At 35.7% G+C, this 22895-nt stretch overlaps 1 pseudogene; it reads right to left on the bottom strand.

The window, feature by feature from the left end:
* Positions 1-21130: 21130 nt before the first annotated feature.
* On the bottom strand, positions 21131-22509 carry LOC118834596 (annotated as a pseudogene).
* Positions 22510-22895: the final 386 nt, after the last annotated feature.

Below are 22895 nucleotides of genomic sequence, written 5' to 3'. Positions count from 1 at the left end.
TTAGGTTTCAATATTGATTTCCACAAGATTTTGAGTTACAAATTTTCTCCCCACTTCTATCCTACCCCTACTCCAAGATGGCATATATTCTGATTGCCCCATTCCCCAGTCAGCCCTCCCTTCTGTCACACCACTCCCTGCCCCTTCCCTTTTCCCCTTTCTTTCTTGTAGGGCAATATAGATTTCTATGCCCCATTGCCTGTATATCTTATATCCCAGTTGCATGCAAAACCAATTCTTTTTTGAGCGTCTGCTTTTACAACTTTGAGTTTGAAATTCTCTGCCATCTTCCATGCCCACCCACCCTTCCTAAGAAGGGAAGCAGTTCAACATAGGCCAAACATGTATCATTATGCAAAACACTCCCATAAATAAATAGTCAGTTTGTGAAAGACTAACTATATTTCCCTCCATCCTATCCTGTGCCCCTTTATTCAATTTTCTCCCTTGACCCTGTCCCTATTCAAAAGTGTTTGCTTTTGATTACTTCTTCCCCTATCTGCCCTCCCTTCTATTCTTCCCCCTTTTTTCCCCTTCCTGTAAATTAATGTGGGGTAAGATACCCAATCAAATGTGTATGTTATTTCCTCCTCAAGTCAGATACAATGAGAGTAAGATTCACTCATTCTCCCTCACCTGCCTCCTCTTCCTTTCCAATGAACTGCTTTTTATGGCCACTTTTATGCAAGATAATTTACCCCATTCTATCTCTCTCTTTCTCCCTCTGTCAATATATTCCTCTGTCATCCCTTGATTTTCTTTTCTTTTTTTAGATATCATCCATTCATATTCAACTCACTCTGTGCTCTCTGTCTATATATATATATATATATATATATATATATATATATATATATATATATATATTCCCTTCAAATACCCTAATACTGAGAAAGGTTTCATGAATTACACAATCATCTTTCCATGTAGGAATGTAAACTCAACAGTTCCACTTTAGTAAGTCCCTTGTGTTTTCTCTTTCTCGTTTACCTTTTCTTGCTACTCTTGATGCTTATGGTTGAAAGCCACATTTTCTATTCAGCTCTGGTCTTTTCACTGAGAAAGCTTGAAAGTCCTCTGTTTTATTGAATATCCATATTTTGCCTTGGGGCATTACACTCAGTTTTGCTGGGTAGGTGATTCTTGGTTTTAATGCTAATTGCTTTGTCCTCTGGAATATAATATTCCAAGCCCTTTGATACCTCAGTGTAGAAGCTGCTAGATCTTGTGTTACCCTGATTGTGTTTCCACAATACTCAAATTGTTTCTTTTTTGCTGCTTGCAGTATTTTCTCCTTGACCTGGGAACTCTGGAATTTGGTGACAATATTCCTAGGAGTTTTCTTTTTGGGATCTTTTCCAAGAGGCAATGGGTGGATTCTTTCAATTTCTGTTTTACCTTCTGGCTCTAGAATATCGGGGCAGTTTTCCTTGATAATTTCTTGAAAGATGATGTCTAGGTCCTTTTTATTGATAGTAGCTTTCAGGTAGTCCAATAATTTTTAAATTATCTCTCATGAATCTATTTTCCATGTCAGTGATTTTTCCAATGAGATAGTTCACATTGTCTTCCATTTTTTCATTCCTTTGGTTCTGTTTTATGATGTCTTCATTTCTCATAAAGTCACTAGTTTCCATTTGCTCCATGCTAATTTTTATGGTAGTATTTTCTTCAGTGGTCTTTTGGACCTCCTTTTCCATTTGGGTAATTCTGCCTTTCAAGGAATTATTCTCTTCATTGCCTTTTTGGAGCTCTTTTGCCATTTGAGCTATTCTATTTTTTAAAGTGTTATTTTCTTCAGTATTTTTTGGGTCTCCTTTAGCAAGTCATTGACTTGTTTTTCATGATTTTCTTGCATCACTCTCATTTCTCTTCCCAATTTTACCTCTACTTCTCTAACTTGCTTTTCCAAATCCTTTTTGAGCTCTTCCATGGCCTGAGACCAATTCATATTTTTCTTGGAGGCTCTTTGACTTTGTTGACTTCTTCTGGCTACATGTTTTGATCTTCTTTGTCACCAAAAAAAGATTCTAGTCTGAGTCTGAATCTGAGTCCGTTTTTGCTGCCCAGCCATGTTCCCAGCCAACTACTTGACCCTTGAGCTTTTTGTCGAGGTATGACTGCTTGTAGTGTAGAGACTACTTTGTTCCAAGCTTTAAGGGTTGTGCTGTTGTTTTCAGAGCTACTTCTATGCAGCAAGTTCTGCCACACCAGGGCTCCTCTTCCTCCAGGAACAGCCAGCCAGGACTGCCACCCAGATCCAAGCAGGCTCTGCACTCCTGTTCTGTTCCACTGCTTAATTCCTCCCACCCAATGGGCCGGGGCCTGGAACAATCACAGCTTGAGCTCTGGAAGCAGCCCCAGAGCTGCACCACTTTGCTACCCCTGGGGCTAGGGCTGACCACACAGTCCTTTCACTCCAATCCAGCAATTTTTCCATTAACCTGCTCTGTTGTCTTTGGCATTTGTGGGTCAAGAAGTCTGGTAACTGCCACAGCTCAATGATTCAGGGTCCTACTGCCTATTTTGCCTGACTCCCGGTCTGGTAGGTCCTGGTGTGGCCAATGCTGGGCTGTGCTCCACTCAGCTCCCAGATCCATGTGATAGACCCTTCCCAGCAACCATCCAGGCTTTCCTGGGCTGGAGCTCTGCTATTTTGTGTGTTCTGCAGCTCTAGAATTTGTTCAGTCATGTTTACAGGTGTTTGGAGGGACCTTGGGGAAAGCTTAAGCAAGTCCCTGCTTTCTAGTTGCCTCCTTGGCTCTGCCCCCTCCCCACCTCTCTTTACAGCACAGCTGGCTCTTGAGTTCCTTGCTCTCATAGGTTCTTTCACTTTTCCCCAGCTCAGATGCCCAACTCCCCTCACTATCTTGGTAAAAGTTCCTGTGGCTGGGGCCATTGCAGCCTCCCAAAGTAATTTACCCCAAGGCTTGCTACTTGTTGTTAAAGCAGACCTTAGCCTGGAAGTGTTTACTCTTCCCAAGGACCAAACCTCATCCTGGGATTTTTCTCCTGATCTCAAATTATCCCAGAAGACCTCTGTTGTGCCCATATTCTTATTTATATTTACCAACACTTTGTTCACTCTAAGTTGCTGTTTTATCTCTTTTGTGTGGGGAAATCTTGAGAGCTTGGAATTTTCTGACCTACTCTGCCATCTTCCCAGAATCCTCTGGAATGGTTTTCTTCAGTGAGTTCTTGGATATTCTTTTGCATTTGGCCAATTCTGCTTTTTAAGGCATTCTTTTCCTCACTAGCTTTTTGGACCTCTTTTTAGGTTAGTCTACTTTTAAGGTGTTATTTTCTTTGGTATTGGGGGGGGGAGAGAGTCTTATTTACCAAGCTGTTGACTCATTTTTCATTATTTTCATGCATCACTCTAGATTCTCCTCCAAATTTTTCCTTATCTCTTTGTTAGGTTAGGACTCTGTTTCCAGTGTGGAGAGCATAGTATTCCAAACTTCCAGGGTTTTGTGCAGCTATTCACAGAGATACTTCTAGGGACCTATATGTTTTCAGTTTTTCCAAGTTTGTATGATCAAAGGAAAGCTTTTAATCCTCTCCTGGTAGGTGTTCCAATCTGTGAGTGACCACAAGTACTCTTTTCTGCCCTGAAATTGTGAGGAGGTCCCCTCTCTACTGTTGCCACATGCTCTGCTATGCCAGTGCTCCTCCTAACCCCAGGACTTCCACCCAGGACTGTGATCCAGATCCAAGTATGGGCAATGCAAGACAGTCACCTCAGTGCCAGCAAAGAGACCCCTATAATGTCCTTCTGACCAGTTGTTTGATGTCCTTACTGTCTGTGGGTTAAAAGCTCCAGAAACAACAGCTGCTCCTGCCATGACTACCACCACCACTACTGCTGATTCAGTCACTCCCAAAGCCTGCTCATGGTTTGCTTGGGCTGGGGATGTGCTGGGGCCAGAGCTGGAATGGGCTCCTCTCTCGTCCTGGTCTGACTGACCTTTCCTAGTGACATTTTAATCTGTCTTTATCATTTGTGGTTGGTAAGTATGGAAACCACCACAGCTGCCAGTGATACAGGGAGCTGTTTCCAGGTTTTTGGGGGCCTAGTCTGTGCTGGTGCAGCTTGTGATAGACTATGTTCCTCTCTCAGCCTAGTGCAACAGACTTTTCCTGTTGACCTTCCAGGTTGCCTTGGGTTGGAAATTTGTTTCACTGTCTTTTGGAGGGTTCTCTTGTTCTAGAATTTTTTCAGTGTCATTTTTATAGGTATTTGGAGGAGTTTGGAGGAGAACTCAGGTAAGTCCTTACCTTTAGCCATTTTGGTTTCACCTTGAAAAATTTTATTTTTGCTCAAGCATTATTTGTCCCATGAACTCAAAAGATACCCACAATTATTTGTTTGAATTTTCACTTTTCACCTATTTGTATTATTTAAACATGGATGAAAGTAATAACCATTTATTTTTTATTCCAATTAATAATGGAAAACAAACCCTAAATTCCACAATTAATGAATTATTATTCTTTTTACACTCTCATGTTAATGCTAATTGATTATTTTAATGCAGAGGTTTTCCCTAGATTAAGTCTTGAGAATGATTAAATGAAAATATGTTTGAGTATCTGAACCAGTATGGTTAGGTCAAAAAAGACAATTTAGAGGGAAATTTTCTAAACATTGGTATAGGCATAGAGAAAGAAAACATAAAATATCTTTTTCTATAAGTCTCTTAAAATAGGGATTAAAAAAATCCACAATACAACAGATTCCCTCTCTTTGACATGATATGTCTTCCGAAATAAGACAGTGTGATCAAGTTTTTTTCTACCCCCAGAAATCTTTAATATAAGTCTTATAATATAAAATTCTCATGCAAGTCATTAAAATTACTGTTGTTTTCTTGCAAAATGTTTCATGCTTTCTGTATTGATATACAGAGAAATAGTGCACGCTCACTCCCTAGGCAAACAAGCAAGCCCAGAGTGGAAAGATTTGATTATCCCTAAAATAGCTTTGATTTTCAGAGCAAGAGATAATACTATTAGTCTTCAAGCAATTTAGAGGTTTTTACAAGTCCAGCCATGGTTTTGTCTTGACAACTTCCTGCACTAAAGAATCTGATAAATTGATTTAACCATATCTAGTAAAGTATGTGTGTTTTAGTTTATTGGTTTATGTTGACTGACCTTTAAATCCAATGAGCATCCTCCATTATTACATTACAAAACAGGTTATGAAGGAAGGACTAGCTACTTTATTAGACTGAACTCATGGAGGTACTCTTAAAGAGTATTTTGCTGCTATCCAAATGATCTTATCATGAAAAGCAGATTGAATAACTTCTTAATAACATTTAATATAATCTTATGGTATCACTTATGGGTCTGTGAACAATTGTTCCTTCATAATATAAACAATTTTACTATAAACTAAAATAAGATATTCATTATTTACTAAGGAAGCTTCACAGACCTATTATGGTTTGGGCAGCACTGGAAATTGTTAGGAAAGGAAATGTAACTGGGGGCAATAGAGTCCCAAACCTTCAGAAGGAAAAAAAATAATTAATATTTTCTCAAGCTTAGTGACTCTAGAGGCTTGTCTGTCTTTAGCTTCTGGCAGGTTTTTCTATCATGGCAGATGGTTTGGCTCTGCAGAGTATCCCAAAGAAAAAGCACCCATCTTATGAATATCAACATAATTAACCATAAATGTAATAATATATACTGTTCATACAAGAAATAATTCTATTATGAAAATGTCTACACATGTTTACTAAATTTAAGAAATGAAAGTTGCATTTTGCTGGGACTGCCTTTTTCACACATACTATTATGATGAAACTAACATGTATTAACTAGGCTGAATAAAGTCCAAATTAAAGTTTTGGTGCAAAGAAATTTTAGCAATTTAAATGCTTACTTGTTAGGATTGTCTGTCAGGCCATAATGTTTGAGGATTTTCCCCTTTAGATACAATACAACTGCTACTGCTACTAATAATTCATCATTATCTATTCTATATTATTCATATATTATGTTGCTGCTTCCCATCAACAACCAGTAATGTTACAATAGTTAAAAGTACTACATTAAAGTCAGAAAAAATGACTTAGAATCTTTCCTTGACACTACCTGTGTGATCTTGAACAAATTACATAGACTCTCTGACACTCACTTTCCTCAAATATAAGATGAAAGATTTAATTAGTTAACTTCCAGGCTGCCTAACACCTCAGGGTCTATGAAATTATGAGTTTTGTAGTAAAAGTTTTATTAAGGATTTTTTTTTAATAAATGAAAAAACTAGACTCAGAAAGGTTAAGTCCTATATCATATAGTCAATCAGTTTGTGTCCAAGCCAAGATTCCAGCACAGGTCAAAGAATCATGGTTGTCAGAGTGCCAGACCTGGCATCAAAGAGAATCATCTTAATGAGTTCAAATCTGGCCTTGGACATTTAGTAGCACAATGGGTGCAGAAGGAAGGAAAGATAAAATGGGCATAAATTTTCTCATATGAAGGACTGAGAATAACCTATTACTGTGGAGGGGAAGATGGCAGGGTGGGCATTGGGCATTGCTTGAACTTTAGTCTCATCAGTTTTGGCTCAAAAAGGGAATAATATTCACAATTAGTCAGATATAGAAATCTATCTTACCTAACAGGGAATTGGCAGGGGAAGAAATTAAGTAGAGACGGATGGGGACTGGCAGAAATGAGGGCAGATCAAGGAAGTTGGTAGACAGAAGCATAACACTGGTGAGGAGGAAAAAGCTGAAAGGAGAGAGTGAAAAAACTGGAGGAAAAATAGGATGGAAGGAAATACATATTTAATAATCATAACTGTGAATGTGAATGTGATGAACTGTTCTATAAAATGGAAGGAGATAGCAGAGTGGATAAAAAGACAAAATCCTACAGTATGTTCTTTATGAGAAACACACTTGAAGCAGAGAGATACACACAGAATAAAGGTAAGGGGCTGGAGCACAATCTGTTATACTTCAGCTGAAGTAAAAAAAAAAAATACAGGGTTAGCAATCCTGATCTTAGAATAAGTAAAGACAAAAATAGACCTAATTAAAAGAGATAAGGAAGGAGATAAGGAAGGAAATTACATCTTGTGAAAAGTTACCATAGAAAATTATGCAATCAAATTAGAAGAACAAGGAATAGTCTACCTGTCAGATCCATGTGGAGGGAAAAAATTCATGACTAAAGAAGAGATAGAGCATTACTAAATGTAGAATAGATAATTTTTATCATACTAAAGTGAAAAACTTTTGTTGAAAAAAAAACTAGCATCCTAGATTAAAAGGAAAACGGAAAGCTGGGAAACAATCTTTTTACCAAGTATCTCTGATAAAGTCCTCTTTTCTGAAATATATACAGAACTAAGTCAAATTTATGAGATTACAAGACATTCCCCAATTGATAAATGGTCAAAGGACATGAACAGGCAATTTTCGGAAGAAGAAATTAAAGCTATCTATAGTCATATGAAAAAATGCTCTATAACTATTGATAAAGAAATGCAAATCAAAACAATTCTGAGATATGACATCACACCTATCAGATTGGGCAACACGACAAACAGGAAAGTGATAACTGTTGGAGAAGATGTGGGAAAACTGGAACACTAATGCATTGTTGGTGGAGTTTTGAATGGATCCAACCATTCTGGAGAGCAATTTGGAACTATGCTCAAAGGGCTATAAAACTATGCATACATTTTGCTCACACAATACCACTTCTAGTGCTGTATCCCAAAGAGATAATAAAGGAAAAGAACCTACATGTACAAAAATATTTATGGCAGCTCTATTTGCAGTGGCAATGAATTGCAAATTGAAGGGGTGTCCATCAATTGGTAAATGGCTGAACAAGTTGTGGTATATGAATGTAATGGAATACTATTGTGCCATAAAAATGATGAGCAGGCAGATTTCAGAAAAATCTAGAAATAATTCTATGAACTGATGCTGAGTGAAATGAGCAGAATCAGGTGAACATTGTACACAGTGTCAGTTACATTGCACAATGACTGATCTTGAAAGACTTAGCTCTTCTCAGCAATTAAAGGACTGAAGACAACTCCAAAAGACTCAAGATGGAAAATGCTATCCATACCCAGAGAAAGAAAGTTGTTATCTGAATGCAGAGAGAAGTATAACATTCTCTCTCCTTTTCTTTTTTTGTTTTGTTTCTTCTTTCTCTTATTTCTTCCCATTAGTTCTCATTCTTCTTTACATCATGAATAATGTGAAAGTGTTTGTTATGAATGTATAAGTACAGCCTATATCAGATTGCTTGCCTTCTTGGGGAGGGAGGAGGAGAGGCTGGTGGAGAGAATTTAAATCTCAAAATCTTATGGAAGTGAACATTGAAAACTAAAAATAAATAAATAAACTATATGTTAAAAATAGGAGGAAAATTAGAATTAAGCAAGGAAAAGCTAGCAACTCTATGAGACATCAAGAAAAGGAAAACAAAATTAAAAAACAATTAAAGCAATTGAAGAAAACATGAATTTTCTCATTGAAAAACACCTTACCTAGAGAATAGATCCAGAAGCAATAATATAAGAATTATTAGACTATCTGAAAGCCATGACAAAAAAAGCCTGCACAACATATTGCAAGGAACTGTCAAAGAAAATTGCCCTGACATAATAGCACCAGAGGGCAAAATGGAAATTGAAAGAATCCACCAATCACTACCTGAAAGAGATCCCAAAATGAAAACTCCCAGTAATATCAACTCAAATCCCAGAGCTCACAGACCAAGGAGAAAGTAATGCAACCAACCAAAAAAAAAATAAATGTCATGGAGCTTCAGTCAGGATTATATGGTATTTGGCAGCTTCCACATTAAGGAAGTAGAGAACTTGGAATATGATATGCCAGAAGGCAAAGGAGTTAGGATTACAACCAAGAATCACCTATTCAGTAATATTAAATATAATCTTACAGGAGGAAAATGGACATAGAACAAAATAGAGAACTTTCAAGCATTCCTAAATAAAAGACCAGACCCCTCACCCCCCAAAAAAAACTAATTTGACCTTCAAATACAAGACTCAAGGGAAACATAAAAAGGTAAAAAAGAAACAAGAAAGAGAAAATGTAAAAAATAAATAAATAAATAAGGTTATACTTTATATTTCTGTATTGCAAAATTCTATTTGAAATTCTTAAGAAATTTATTACTATAAGAACAACTAGCAGTAGTATGTGTAGAAAAGGATGTAGATATAATGTAACTCTGATGGAATAACATGACAAAAACCAAAATAAAGAAAAATTGCCCTGAAAGAAGGAGGGGAGAAACTGAATGGGGCAAATTATCCCACATAAAAACAGAATGAAAGAACTAGTATAATGAGGGGGAAGATGAGGGTAGATGGATAAAGCTTAAACCTTACTGTCATCAAGAGTGGCTGAAATAGGGAATAACATATGCACTCAGTGGTATACAGAAATCTGTCTTACCTATAAGGAAGTAGAAAGGGACAGGCATAATAGAAGAGGGGGGTGATCAAAAGGAGGGTAGATTGGGGAAGACAGTGATAAAAAGCAAAACACTTGTGAGGAGGAAGAGAGTGAGGGTAAGAGTGGGTGATAAACAAGGGAAAATAGCATGGAGGAAAATAAATTGTTAGTTATCATAACCATAAATTTGAATAGAATGAACTCACTGAAAAAACAGAAATGGATGGCCAAATGGAATAAAAACCAGAATCCAACAATGTGTCCTTAACAAAAAACACATTTGAGCAGAGAGATACACACAGGGTAAAAGTAAGGGGCTGGAGCAGAATATCTTATGCTTCAGCTGAAACAAAGAAAGAAGAGGTTACAATTATGATCTCAAACAAAGCAAAATCAAAAAGAGAATCTATTAAAAGAGATAAAGAAGGAAATTATATCTTGCTGAAAATTACCATAAAGCATATTTGCACCAAATTGTGTAGCATCTAAATTTTTGAAGAAGTTGAAAGAGTTATAAGAGGAAAAAGATAATAAAACTTTGAGGGACCTCAACTTTCCCCTCTCAGAAGTAAATAAAGTTGAGGTCAATGAATTGAGTATGCAGCTAAAAAAACAAAAACAAAAACCTAGAAAAAGAACAAATTAGAAATCCCCAGTTAAGCACCAAATTGGAAATCATGAAAATCAAAGGAGAGATTAATGAAATTGAAAGTAAGAAAACTATTGAACTAATAAATAAAACACCCAGTTAAATCGATAAAACTTTAGTTAATTTGATTTAAAAAAAAAGGAAATATGAAAACCAAATTACTAGCATCAAAAATGAAAGGGGTGAATTTACCACCAATGCAAACGGAATTAAGACAATTATTTGGAGCTACCTTGCCCAATTATATGCCAATAAATTTGACAATCTAAATGAAATGGATGAAAAAATCTCCAAAAACATAAATTACCCAGATTAACAGAAGAATGAACAAAATATTAAACAAACTAAATTTAGACAGGGAAAAAGTAATTGAACATGCCATCAACGAACTTCCTAACAAAAATTCCCAGGACTAAGTGGATTCACATGTCAATTCTAAAAAAAAAAAAAAAAAAAGAAAAAAAAAAAAAAAAATAATCACAATAATGTATAAGCTATTTGAAAAATTAGGTGAAGAAAGAGATCTACAAAATTCTTGTTTATGACACAAATGTGGTGCTGACACCTAAACCAGGAAGAGTCAAAACATAGAAAGAAATTATAGATTAATCTCCCTAATAAATGTTGATGCATAAATTTTAAGTGAAATACTAGCAAAGAGATTACAACAATATATCACAAGGATCATACATTTTGACCAGGTGGGATTTATACAAGGAATGCAGGGCTGGTTCAATATTATGCCAAATATTAACATAATTGACCATATTAATAAGAAAATCAACAGAAATCATATGATTTTCTCAATAGTTGCGTAAAAAGCCTTTGACAAAATATTGTCATCCATTCCTAAAAAAAAAAACTCAAAAGCACAGAAATAAATTCATCCTGCTTTAAAATGATAGGCAATATTTATCTAAAACCATCAACAATCATTATCTTACTGGGGATAAGCTAGAAGTCTTCCCAATACAATCAGAGGTGAAGCTAGGATGCCTGTTATCATCTCTATTATTGAAAATTGTATTAGAAATGTTAGCTATAGTAATAAGAGAAGAAAAAGAAAATAGGCAATTAGAAAACAAAGCTATCACTCTTCGCAAATGATGATTTTAGACTGATGAAATCCCAGATAATTGTAGCAATAATCTAGCTAGCAGCTACTATGGCTGTGTAAGACCAATAACACCAGCATACAGAAGGGCTGCTAATGATGAGGTTAAAGAAAAATGGTGATGGTATGGAACCCATCCATCTAACTATTTATCTACCAATACATTTTTCTATTGGATAGAGCTTCAGACACATACTGACTGTGTGACCCGGGTCAAAATGATTTACCTCCCAGTGCCCTAAGCAATTCTTTAAGTCAATTAATTTCAAAGGTAGGGACATCATTTGTAAATTGCGTTTCCTCATCTGAAAGTAAACTTAAAATCACAGGTACAATCACTATCCCAACTACATTAATTATATGAAATACCCATTTCAGTACTGCAAAACCTCGGATTATCCCCCTCCCCTTACTCTAATTGTTCTAGACTAATATAACCAGGTCTATATTAAGAAATGTTTGTTAACCAGTTCTCTAGATTACCTTAAGTCTAAACAATCAGTAAAACAATTAATCAAGCCCCTATTTGTAGTGTTTGCAGCTTTCTGAGGTGTAAACGCTCACAGTGAAAATTTCACAATCAAGTTTTTCTGAACAAATTCCCCAGGGGGTGATTTCAGTATGTAGATGTGGTCAGCACTCCACACCCCACAGCTATGGTAGAGCAATCTTGAACTGCCATTGGTCATTGAAACTTAAGAAAGCAAGGGAGAAAATATTGATAATACAGATTAAACTTAAAAGAATATCATGCATAGGTTGTTTTGTTTTGTTTAAATTTTCATTGAGCAGGTTGTTGAAAATTTACCAGCAGTCCTCTGCCAACTCCTCCTTTTTGTTGCAGTCAGAGAGGCAAAATCAGGTAACAGAAAAACTTGGAACTTAGTATGAGGAGACATCTGGGTTCAAATTCTCTATCTTATGCTTATTAGCTCTGTGCCCATGAACAAGTCACTTTATCTTTTAACCTCAGTTTTCCCATAGATGAAATGGAGATGAAACCATACCTTTAGTATCTGCTTCACATGGTTGTTGTGATGATTTCACTTCACAAAGCTTAAAATACTTTAAAATGTCAATTTTCATTATTTCCACTGTGCCCTTCCCTAATATACTTTTGTACACTTGCCTAGAGCCATCCCCATTTCTCTGCCCTGTACACAGTTCCTTCATGTTTCTGTCTGAGGATGATTCTCATTGTGCTTCATCTTCTAATTCTTCCTTTGTTTCCTTCACCACACCCTTATTCTGGCTCTCCTCTGTGTCTAGGTCCACCCCAGTCATTCTAATGAAGATCAACATAAATAATTCTGCCTCAAATTATCTCAGCTGGATTTATCCTTTCCCCTCCTCCTCTTTGCCAAAGGATATGTTATAAGCTCAACCTTTTACCTGTAACTTCTGCATATCTGTACTCAGTATTCCTTGCTTCTGGCCATGATTGCTCAGAATTTCATCATTCCTTCAAACCATTAGTTTCTACTCTGCTCAAACCCATGTTCTCATCAATCCAATTTAGCCCCCTAATACTGAGATCCACATTCTCTCACTCTACCATGGAGAAAAAATCCAATTAATATTGTTTTTCTTGGGAAACTCATTGCTTTCTATACTACTTTTCCAACTAAACAAATAATGATATGGAGGTGAGGGTATATAGTTGCAAATATATACATATAAACACACATATATATCATTTATATGTATATATATGTACAGAAACACATATACACACACACACGTGTGTGTGTGTGTGTGTAGCATTCAGATTCTACTGCAGAGCATGACTCTAATGGGCTGGTCACATTGTTCAAATGCCAAACATACATTTGTCTAAAAGAGTATTTCACAGAAAACACATGCAAGACAGACACTCACATGGTGTCCAGAAAAAAAAAAAAAACACAAAACAAGGACACTCTCAAGGTCTTTCTGAAGAATTTTGTAATTTATTGCATGACTTGGGACATACTGGTATAGGACCAGCTGCATCAGAATAGGTGCTGTGCTCCATGAGCAAAGCAGATATGTAGTAGCTCGAAAGAACATCTCTTCCAAATATTCATATGGATTATTGGTGCTTGACCTGTGGTAGAGCTTTCAGAACTTCTGTCAGTCTAATCAGCCATAGTCAAACACATTGTACCTTGACTTCAATGTAGTGATGTTGTTTTGGTCCTCTTTGAGAAAGGACAACAAACAACCAACTATATTAATTGAATAAGATGACAGAATTAAGTATGTATTCATTAGGTTTGACAATAATGGAAATTGATGTAGATTGATTAGTACTTGGGAATTAGGATTAAAAATGTCATTGGAAAGTTAAAGTGGGTAGGCAGTTTAAAAATAATACATGTAATATAGTAGACTAGATTAGCCCTTACTTTTCAAACTGTGATTCCAATGATGCCAAGAACTGGAATTAGAGCCTATAGCCTCTGACTTCTGGGCAAGAACTATGTCCCAATGATGCATTTGCAAATAATTCAAGAAGCTATAGCTTATAATACAAATAGTACAGAGTGGGCAACTGTAGAGCAAGATTCTTCAAGAAACTGCCTTGGAAATCTACAATGGGAGGACTCTAAAAATACTGCTTTTTGTGGAAAATAAGCACCTTAAAAGCATGATGGAGAAAGTTTACTTTTAAATTTGGCTGAAATATGGAATAGTAATGAGCAACAAATGACCTCATTAATAGAAAAGTTTCTGCTTGTTTGTTTTTAACTACCAACTTTTGCTGCTTTTTTCTCATTTTAATATTGTTTGGCTACTATGTACAGAAAGTTACATAATACACTGTCAGTGAGTAGTAACAATATCTAAGCATCAATGTATCCTATAGTGATTGGTTGTATTTTTTCCCTTTTTGATGGATAAAGCAATTAATTCAGTCAGTAACTTAGATAACATACCTCTGTGCCACATAGAAATAAAATGATGCCAAAAGTGTGTCCAACCTGAAGAGTTAAAGTGTAATTCTTTAAAGAATCAGTCATTATTATTTTTTAAAATTACATAATTAATGTCAAATAATCAAACAAGTATCAGTTTTTTGCTCCCTGCCATAATATATGTTGGGATGTTAGCAGTTTTTATAAAAATCTTTAATTCAAATTAGTGATCACTCTCATTCCCCTTTAATAGAACTGGTCTCTTCTGGTTCCCTTCTACCTGTCCTCCTGATTCAGGAAGTAGTTAGGTGGTACAGTGGATACTGCTGAATCTGGCAATAGGAAGACATGATTCAAATTTGGCCTTAGACTTAGACCAGCTGTGTGACTCTGAGCAAGTCTCTTAACCTCTGTTTATTTCAGATCAAATGTAAAATGGGGATAATAATAGAAACTATCTCCCAGGGTTGTTGCGAGGGCCAAATGAGATATTTGTAAATTATTCAGCACAGTGATTGACATAGTACATGCTTAATAAATATTTCCTTCCTTTCTTACTTCCTTCCTTCTTTCCTTTCTTCCTGTGTTCTTTGTGGAATTTATCATTTTTCATGCTATGCCTCTATTAAGTGTGGGTGGATCCAAAGATCTATCCTGCACAGTCTTCTAGTGACAAACTACACACTACCTCTTATGATCTGTCATCACTTCCCATATATTTAATTATCTTTTTAGTTAAAATTTCACCAAAAGATAAATATATATATATATGTATATATGTATATGTGTGTATATACATGTATGTGTGTGTGCGTATAGTCCTCAACAAATTGTGCATTATAGCAATCATGTTAATAGAGTTAGGCTCATGTTTTCTTAGGTTTTTTTTTCTCAAACCACTATCTTATTTCTACCTATAACAAATATTTGCCTGTTACCTTACAGCTTTCCAAGCACTTTCATAGAGCTATGAAATTTATATATCATTCTCCTTATTTTACAGAGCTGGAAAATGAGTCCCAGGGTAGGTTAAATGACTCTCCCAAATTGGCATGGCTGGTAAGGCTATGGTATGGTCAAATGATCACTGTTTTTAGAGTTAGAAGAAATAGATTAAAACCTGTTACTTGTAGCCTATTTAACCATAGGCAAACCACTAAAACTTTGAGATTCCTAATTCCTTAGCTTGGAAAATAAGGATGTTGGACTAGATTATCCCTTGCTTTTAAAACTGTGATTCCAGTGACACCAAGAAGTGTGATTAGGTCCCATATCTTCTGACTTCTAGACAAGAACTATGTCCCAATGACACATTTGCAAATGAATCAAGAAACTATAATTTGTAATACAAATAGGACACAGTGGGCAACTGTCACATTTTGTTTAATGACTAATACTGCCAGCTAAGTAGAGCAAGATTCTTCAAGAAACTACCTTGGAAAACTATGACAGATTGACTCTAAAAATATTAACTTTGGTTTTTTAGATTCTTTTAAAAGTAAAACACTATGAGTGTGCTCTTTGTGATAATATTGTTAGTTTTCAAAACAGTTATTGTCCAGAATATTTGAAATAAGTCTTAGTGATGGATAGTTTATGTTTCAATGTTTATACTAGGTATCCTGCTCAAAGAATAATAACAGTTGCTATTTAGTAATTCAAATTTTACAAGTTGCTTTCCTCACAAGGCCTTATGAAATCCATAATATAAGTATCATCATCCTCATTTTACTGTTAAGCAAACAGTCTGAAAGTGGTTGTTTCTTACCCCAGATGATAGTTAACAAAATGAATAAAAAATGAACTCAAGTCAACATGTCCCAATTCCAAGGCCAACATATGATCTTCTAGGCTTCCACTGTGGTCATTGGCCCATTACAGTGTCTTCAAAAATATGAGGGAAAAATAATAAGGACTGTGGATGTTGAGAGAGGAAATGAAAACTTATGGATGTCTTATGTTTTTCACTAGTATCCTTGCAATGCGAAGGAAAAGAGGTTATTTGGCTATAGCTCATGGGTAGGTAAAAGGGGCACAAGATGGGTTGGCATGGGTAGATTTTGATTTACCTCACTTAATGGAATATACATATTGATAAGATCCCTGATCTATTTAAAATTACTCAAATAATACTCCATTGAAATGTATGTCTGCTGAAGGTGGTTCTAGTTTGGATAACATTCAAAATTCACTGTGCAGGAGGAAATTGTAGCTGAAATAATCAGGCATTCTTTCCCAAGTTAAAACACAAGTAATACAAGTAATCATCAAAGTATAAAGCATAATCAAGGCAAATTGTCCCAAGATAAGTTTTTGAAAGGAAATCATGAACAATTGTTTTTAAAAGCTACATTTTTGGATGCACTATTTCATCTTATTTTCTAAAAAAAATCTATTACTGGACCTATTCTATTCTACTCTATTCTCTGGGTCTCCATAATTAAAATTTAAGGTTAATACTAAATTCATCCTTATATATTTTATGACTGTGCTCTAGTTCTGAGAGTGTCCTGAAAATAAGGCAAAATAAAAGCATATGTCCTTTTGATTACTAGCCAGATTGACACAACAGTCTACTGTTTTCTGGACTCATGTATCACAAAAAAGGAGGAGTTTCATACTTCTCCACTAACGTTATTATTGATTGAGAATTATAAAATATGGTGAGTCCTCTGACACTAAGAATCACTCTCATCATGTGCTTTAGAAGCAAACTAATTAAATCTTGTATTTTAGGATAAATGCCTTCATTGACTTCATTGACTCAAAGTAGTGAGACACTACTTACAACAGATATTAATTCTAAAACAAACAATAACGTAATTTTATAATCAAATGAAATTATAAGTAGCCTTATTTTATTAGGAAAGATGGACTAGGTATGATGGAAAACATGCTAGATCTGGAGCCATGGAAATGGGGTTCGATCCTACTGCCATCACTTAGTACTCATGTGAATTTGGCCAAGATTATTAGCTTCCCTCAACTTCATTGATTTAGAGGTAGAAAAACTTAAGATTATCAAATCCCTCCCCCCACATCATTTCAGCAAGATAAATTCTTCCAGGTAGGAAGTATGAGAGATGAGATTTGAACCCAGGTTTGAATCTCCAAGTCTCAAATGAGTGCTCTTCCCACTGCACCATGCCTCCTCTGTTACTCATATGTAAAATAAAGGTGTTTGTCTAGGTAACCTCTCACATCCCTTCCAGTTCTAAAACAATGAATCAATTTTCAAGACATAGTAGGCAATCTGATATGAAATTAGAGTCATGAGTCAAAGTCTAGTTATAACTACATTGGCTTATAAAGTAATTTTACTTCCCTGGGATTATTTCATAAACTTAAAATTAGCTAACTAGATGATTCATACATTCCCTTCTAATGCTAAAAAGCCAATCACTCAAGACTTTTTTCTCTTTCCACTGCTTTCCTTTGGCATTAATGTGGGCTATGCCAGCTGCTTTCCTGAGCAATGGCTTTGGCTACCTCTCTGATAACTATGCTAAGATGGAGAAAAACTGAGATTGGGAGATTTTTCATATTATGGAAGTTCCTGTATTCAAAAGCATGAAGGTACAAAAAGTACACTAATGACAAAAGAGAATGATAGAAAATGGTCTCTTTTTTAATATGAGATAGTATTAATTATTGTAGAATAGATTGTTCTCAGAAGAAAGCCTCTCACACATACTAAGTGATTCAGTGTTTGCATTTTATCAATCATTCTGTACATATTTTCTACTGATTAATTCATTAAAATTCCCTTGAACCACCCTATACTTATCATAATTACTTCAATACTGGAAAGATCTATAATTTAATCAGTTTGACTTCATCTCCTAATGTTATATAGTATAATCCTTATATAAGTTAGTAAATATATTTAAAGAAACTTTTTGGAAGAATTGATTCTTCAAAGATTGTGGTATTCCTAAAATTTTATCAGGGTAGGGGTAACTGGAATATTGTCCTAAGATAAAAGATTTAGAGGTACTGAAAGCTATTTGACAATGAAGAAAAAAACAGTTTGACAAATAGTTAGTAAGAAATAATTAACATAGAAAACTACCAGAGTGCCTACTGCTCCCCCTCTGATATCACTATGAACTCTTTAGCCTGGACCTATCTCACTCTGCTTGTCTCCTTTTTCATGGTGGCAGTAACCTTCCTGGGAGTAGTTTTGAAGTATCCTTGGCTTTACAAACACAAGGATTGCTAATGCTTCAGCTTTTAAAAAGTTAGTTTCAGAATGTTTCCTATGCCATTTGTTTCAGCCACTGTCTATGCTGACCTGGAATGATGGAGAAAAAAAAAAACAGTTAATGATTTGGGTGTTCAATGATTTCATGCCACTTTTTTGAGGAGAGACTTCAAGGCTGAATTTTATTATTCTGGGTCAAATGCTATTCAATATCTGTGAAAAGAAGACAAAGCAGCATTAAGGAATAAATGCCACCTGAGTGAGTCTTTGAAACGTTTAAGGATTATAAGAGATGCAGGTGAAGGAGACTTGTATTTTAGTCATGGCAAAAATCCTATATGAAGATGAACAATTGAAATGTTCACTTTTGGAATAGTTAGTAGAGTAGTTTGACTAGAATATAGAGAATGTGGAGGGGGGAATATTCAATTCAGCAAACATTTGTGGTTCTTGGTCCTAGAAATAGTAAGAAAAAAAGTTTACCTGCCCTCACAGAGCTTACATTCTACTTGTGGTATATGGCTTACTTGCCCTTAAATAAATACAAAGCCATTTATAGAATGAGATTTAAGGGTGAAGGTATGGGTCAGGAAAGTTTTTGCACAGGGCCTGGTACCTAAACTGAACTTTGAATGAGGCCAAATATTCTAAGAAGCAGAAGTGAAGATGTGTATCATTCTAAGTCCAGCTGTGCAAGAAGATGGAGAAAGATGATAGAATATCAAAAGGAAGGAAAACATAATAAATAAGACAGATTAGTACACATAAAGAGTGGAAGAAGGTAATGAAATAAGTAGATGGGACATATTAAGAAAGGTAGATTGGAGTTAAATTATGATTGGCTTTAAATGTTATCTTGGGAAATATTTATTTAATCCATGAAACAAGGAAGCGACCAATATCTTAGTAAGGATGTTATCGTAGCTGTGTGGGTAATGTATTGGAAAAGGAAGATCCTAGAAGCATAGACACTGGTACACTATTACAATAATATTTTAGGCAAGAAATGATGATGGTCAGCATTAGAGTAAAGAAGTATTTTGTCGTAGGAAGTGATCTGCAGAATCTTGAAGGCTTCCTTATCGTGTTTTTCGTATATTTTTTTTCTTTTTTACCACCACCAGCTTCAATTTTTTGGTAGACCAGTCTGATGATTATTTTTTTAAGAGATAGGAAAACGAGCTAATGGGTCAATATTTATTAATATCTTTTTAATTATCTTTATATGTGTGAAAGTACTATCTTTGCTCTTTTCTATTCATTCAAATTTTGCCCTCTGATAAAACTTGAAAATGAATCTCTGCTTGTCATTAAAATTTTGGACATTTCATACATATGCATATATATATATACATATATAAATATATATATATATATATATATATATTTATATACGTATATATATATATAGAGAGAGTGCCAGACTGATCCTGCTCCTCTCACCAATTTGATCTTTTCATTAGCACCTTTGTGACTACCTTACTTTGTAAACATTTTATGGTAGAGCTTACAGGTTACCAGTAAGAAAACAGTAATTATTGTATTGTAGAATGATTCATATGTCTTTTAGAGTGGGAACAATTGCTTTGTTTTATTTTTAGCTACCAACCAGTGATTTGATCAGTAAAGGGGTTTCACAGTATGGAAACTCTCCAGTCATACAGACTGGCAACTTATCAGTCACTTATTGATTTAGAGAATTCTGTGGAACAATGAAGAATTGCCCAGAGTTATATAGAAATCCTGTGAGAGGCAGGACTTGAAACCAGGTCTCCCAAATTCCAAGATGAGTTCTTTGTCCACTAAAACAAGATACCTCTCCACAAATGCATTAGAGATGTAGAAAGTCTCAGGGCAAAAGCCCTTACTGACTAATAAAATCAGAGATTACAGAAGGAGATAACATTTGAGTTGGACTTTGAAAATACCTCAAAGAACTTGTTAAGCTTTGATGCCTTTTATTCTTCTATCATAATCATTTTAAAATAACCCTTCCATCAACTCAACCCCAAATTGAACTCTCCTTTTGATCTGACAGAGAAAAAAACTTAAACCAGAACAACGCAATAAGTATATTTTCAAGTGTGTGTAGTATTCTGCCCCGAGGGAGTCAACAAGCATTTATTATGCACTTACTATGTAAATTCCCATAGTATTCTACCTTTTCCCATAGGAAGAATCTATATTTCATGATTTATATCTTAGGAGCCTTGTTAGTTTTTTTTTCCAAATACTCAGACCTCGGCTTCCTTTGAATGATCTTTTTTTTTTCTTTTCCAATTCAACAAACATTCATTAAGGACCAGTTAGGTTCCAGAGACATAGATACAAAAAGAAAAAAGTCCCTGGCCTTACATGGCTTATATTCTACTAGGATACAAGGAAAACAAACACTAAAAAATAAGTAAACAAAAAATTCACGTAATGTAAATACAATATAATTTTATTAGAGTGGGGAGATGGATTTAGGAAACATAATTAGGGTAGGCTAGTCATTTTTACCTCTCTAAAGTTATGTTGTTATATTATCTACATATTTGGATCACACAATGAATCCTCTCAGGAAACTTCCAGCATTAAAATTTTGTGATTTTTCTTTTTATAAATTAATGGGGGAAAGTTCACAACAATGTTGGCCCAAAGTCAGTGAGTATTACAGATGTGATAGAGGAATAACTACGATCTTTGACTGGGCAAGTAGCTATAACTACTTTCATATAGCAAAGTACACAAGGATTGTGAAATATAGTGCCTGAAAGCCATTTTATCGATAAGTATGTACTTATTACTTGTAACTCTCAGTTAGGGGCAAATTGTTAGAGGGTAACCATTCAGCAGAACTTTCTTAGAAAAAGAGAATAAGGGCCTCAGAGGTCCTGAGAATGAAGAATTAGGGAAAGTATAAATAAGATATTTTTCTCTCGCATGATAAAATGATATCTCTCCATGATCATAGTCAAGGAAAATCACCCCCTTTAAGTTTAATTCACTGATCTGGAGGTGTCTCACATGGATTTTTCAATAAGGATGGTTCTTAGCTATGGCATAAAGATAGTAGCAATTGTTCTCAGATAGAGCCATAAGTACAAAGTAGCTTTCCAGCTGGGGTGATATTTCACAGACACCAACATACCAGTCACTATGGCCTGGCACCTTCGCCTCCCAATAGCATCTCTTTGAAATGGACTGAGTGCCAAGGACAAGGACTAAATCTCTAAATCTCCCACTGTTGCCGGATGCATTGTCTTCTATTCCTCCATAGCTCACACTCTTCAAATCTTCAGATATGATGAGACCTGGACTGGCTGTGTTACGATCCAGAGTGATGTCTACTTTGAAATTGGAAATTGCTTACATAATTCCAGGGAGGGGATAAACAATCCTCTTTATGCTGAAATTTTCCATTTTCGCATAAAGTACAGATTCATTCCTTTTTAATACTCCAGTCACATTCCAGAGCAAATCCACATCGGGTTTCTTGCACTTCTCCTCTAATTCAGTGATTCTCTTCATGAATTCTTGATTCTGGTTCAATAGTCCTCCAATTGTCTTTTTCAGGGCATCCAAATTGGCTGGCCCCTGTGTTTGCACAATTGATAGATGCTCATTCTCTACCTCATCCAGGAACTGTTGTGCTTTCTGGAATTCAGACAATATATTTTTCTTTCAAGTCTCTATCTCCTTCTCCAACATTTTAAATAAAACCTTCTCATTAGCCATCTTTCATACAACTTTCTCAGTTTTCCTCCACAAATCATTCACAGTTTCTTGGAGTTTCCTCCTGAAGTCCTCAGCAGCCTCATGAATACAATAGAGTATGTGAGCCTCATGCTCATGGGACTGAGAGCAGGACACACAGATTGGGTTATGGTCAGCCCTACAGAACAGCTTCCAGACTTCCTGATGTACTTCACATTTGCCAAGGAGTGAGGTCTTAGGTCTTTGGCAATGGTTGCCAGTTTCTTAAGACACACATTGACTTGGAAATCCCTCACCAGGGAGACACTCCTGTACTCTAAATAGTAGAAAAGGGGAAAAGCTTCCTGACAGCTACTGAGAAGGCAACTTTGACAAAAACTGTGGCCACACCCAGTGGACACAGGATTTGTGAAGTAATCCCTGCAGATGGGGCAGATGAGTTCTTCCTAGAGGTCTTGAATCAAGTCTGTGTAAGAGGCCATGTTCTCCTTCGTTTTTCCTGGGATATTTCTTTAACCTCACAGTTCCCAGTCTTTAGCAATGCTTTCAGTATGGGGAATCTCTGAGTCTGCCTTATATCTGGGCTTATATAGATGCCTAGCACCCAGAAGCCCCTCCTTCCTTCATGGTGTTAATTCTCTTGATTTTCTCTTGGCTTTGAGGCATGTTCACACCGTAGAAAGTTCTGAGTGGTAGAGGCAAAAACTAAGGGATTCACAGTTAAGGAGTCGGAGTTCACACTGCTCACCTACACCTTTCATCTTACTTGTCCCCAAATATTTAATATCTTCATCTCTGTTTTAAAAGCTGTGAAAAAACATAATCTGATGCTCCACAGATAGAATTGTTAATTACTAAAATGATCACA

The sequence above is a fragment of the Trichosurus vulpecula genome, chromosome 1 (genome assembly GCF_011100635.1).
Source record: "Trichosurus vulpecula isolate mTriVul1 chromosome 1, mTriVul1.pri, whole genome shotgun sequence".
NCBI classification, from domain to species: Eukaryota; Metazoa; Chordata; class Mammalia; order Diprotodontia; family Phalangeridae; genus Trichosurus; species Trichosurus vulpecula.
The sequence above is the reverse complement of the archived record's forward strand: the minus strand, read 5'-3'. Positions and strand labels throughout refer to the sequence as shown.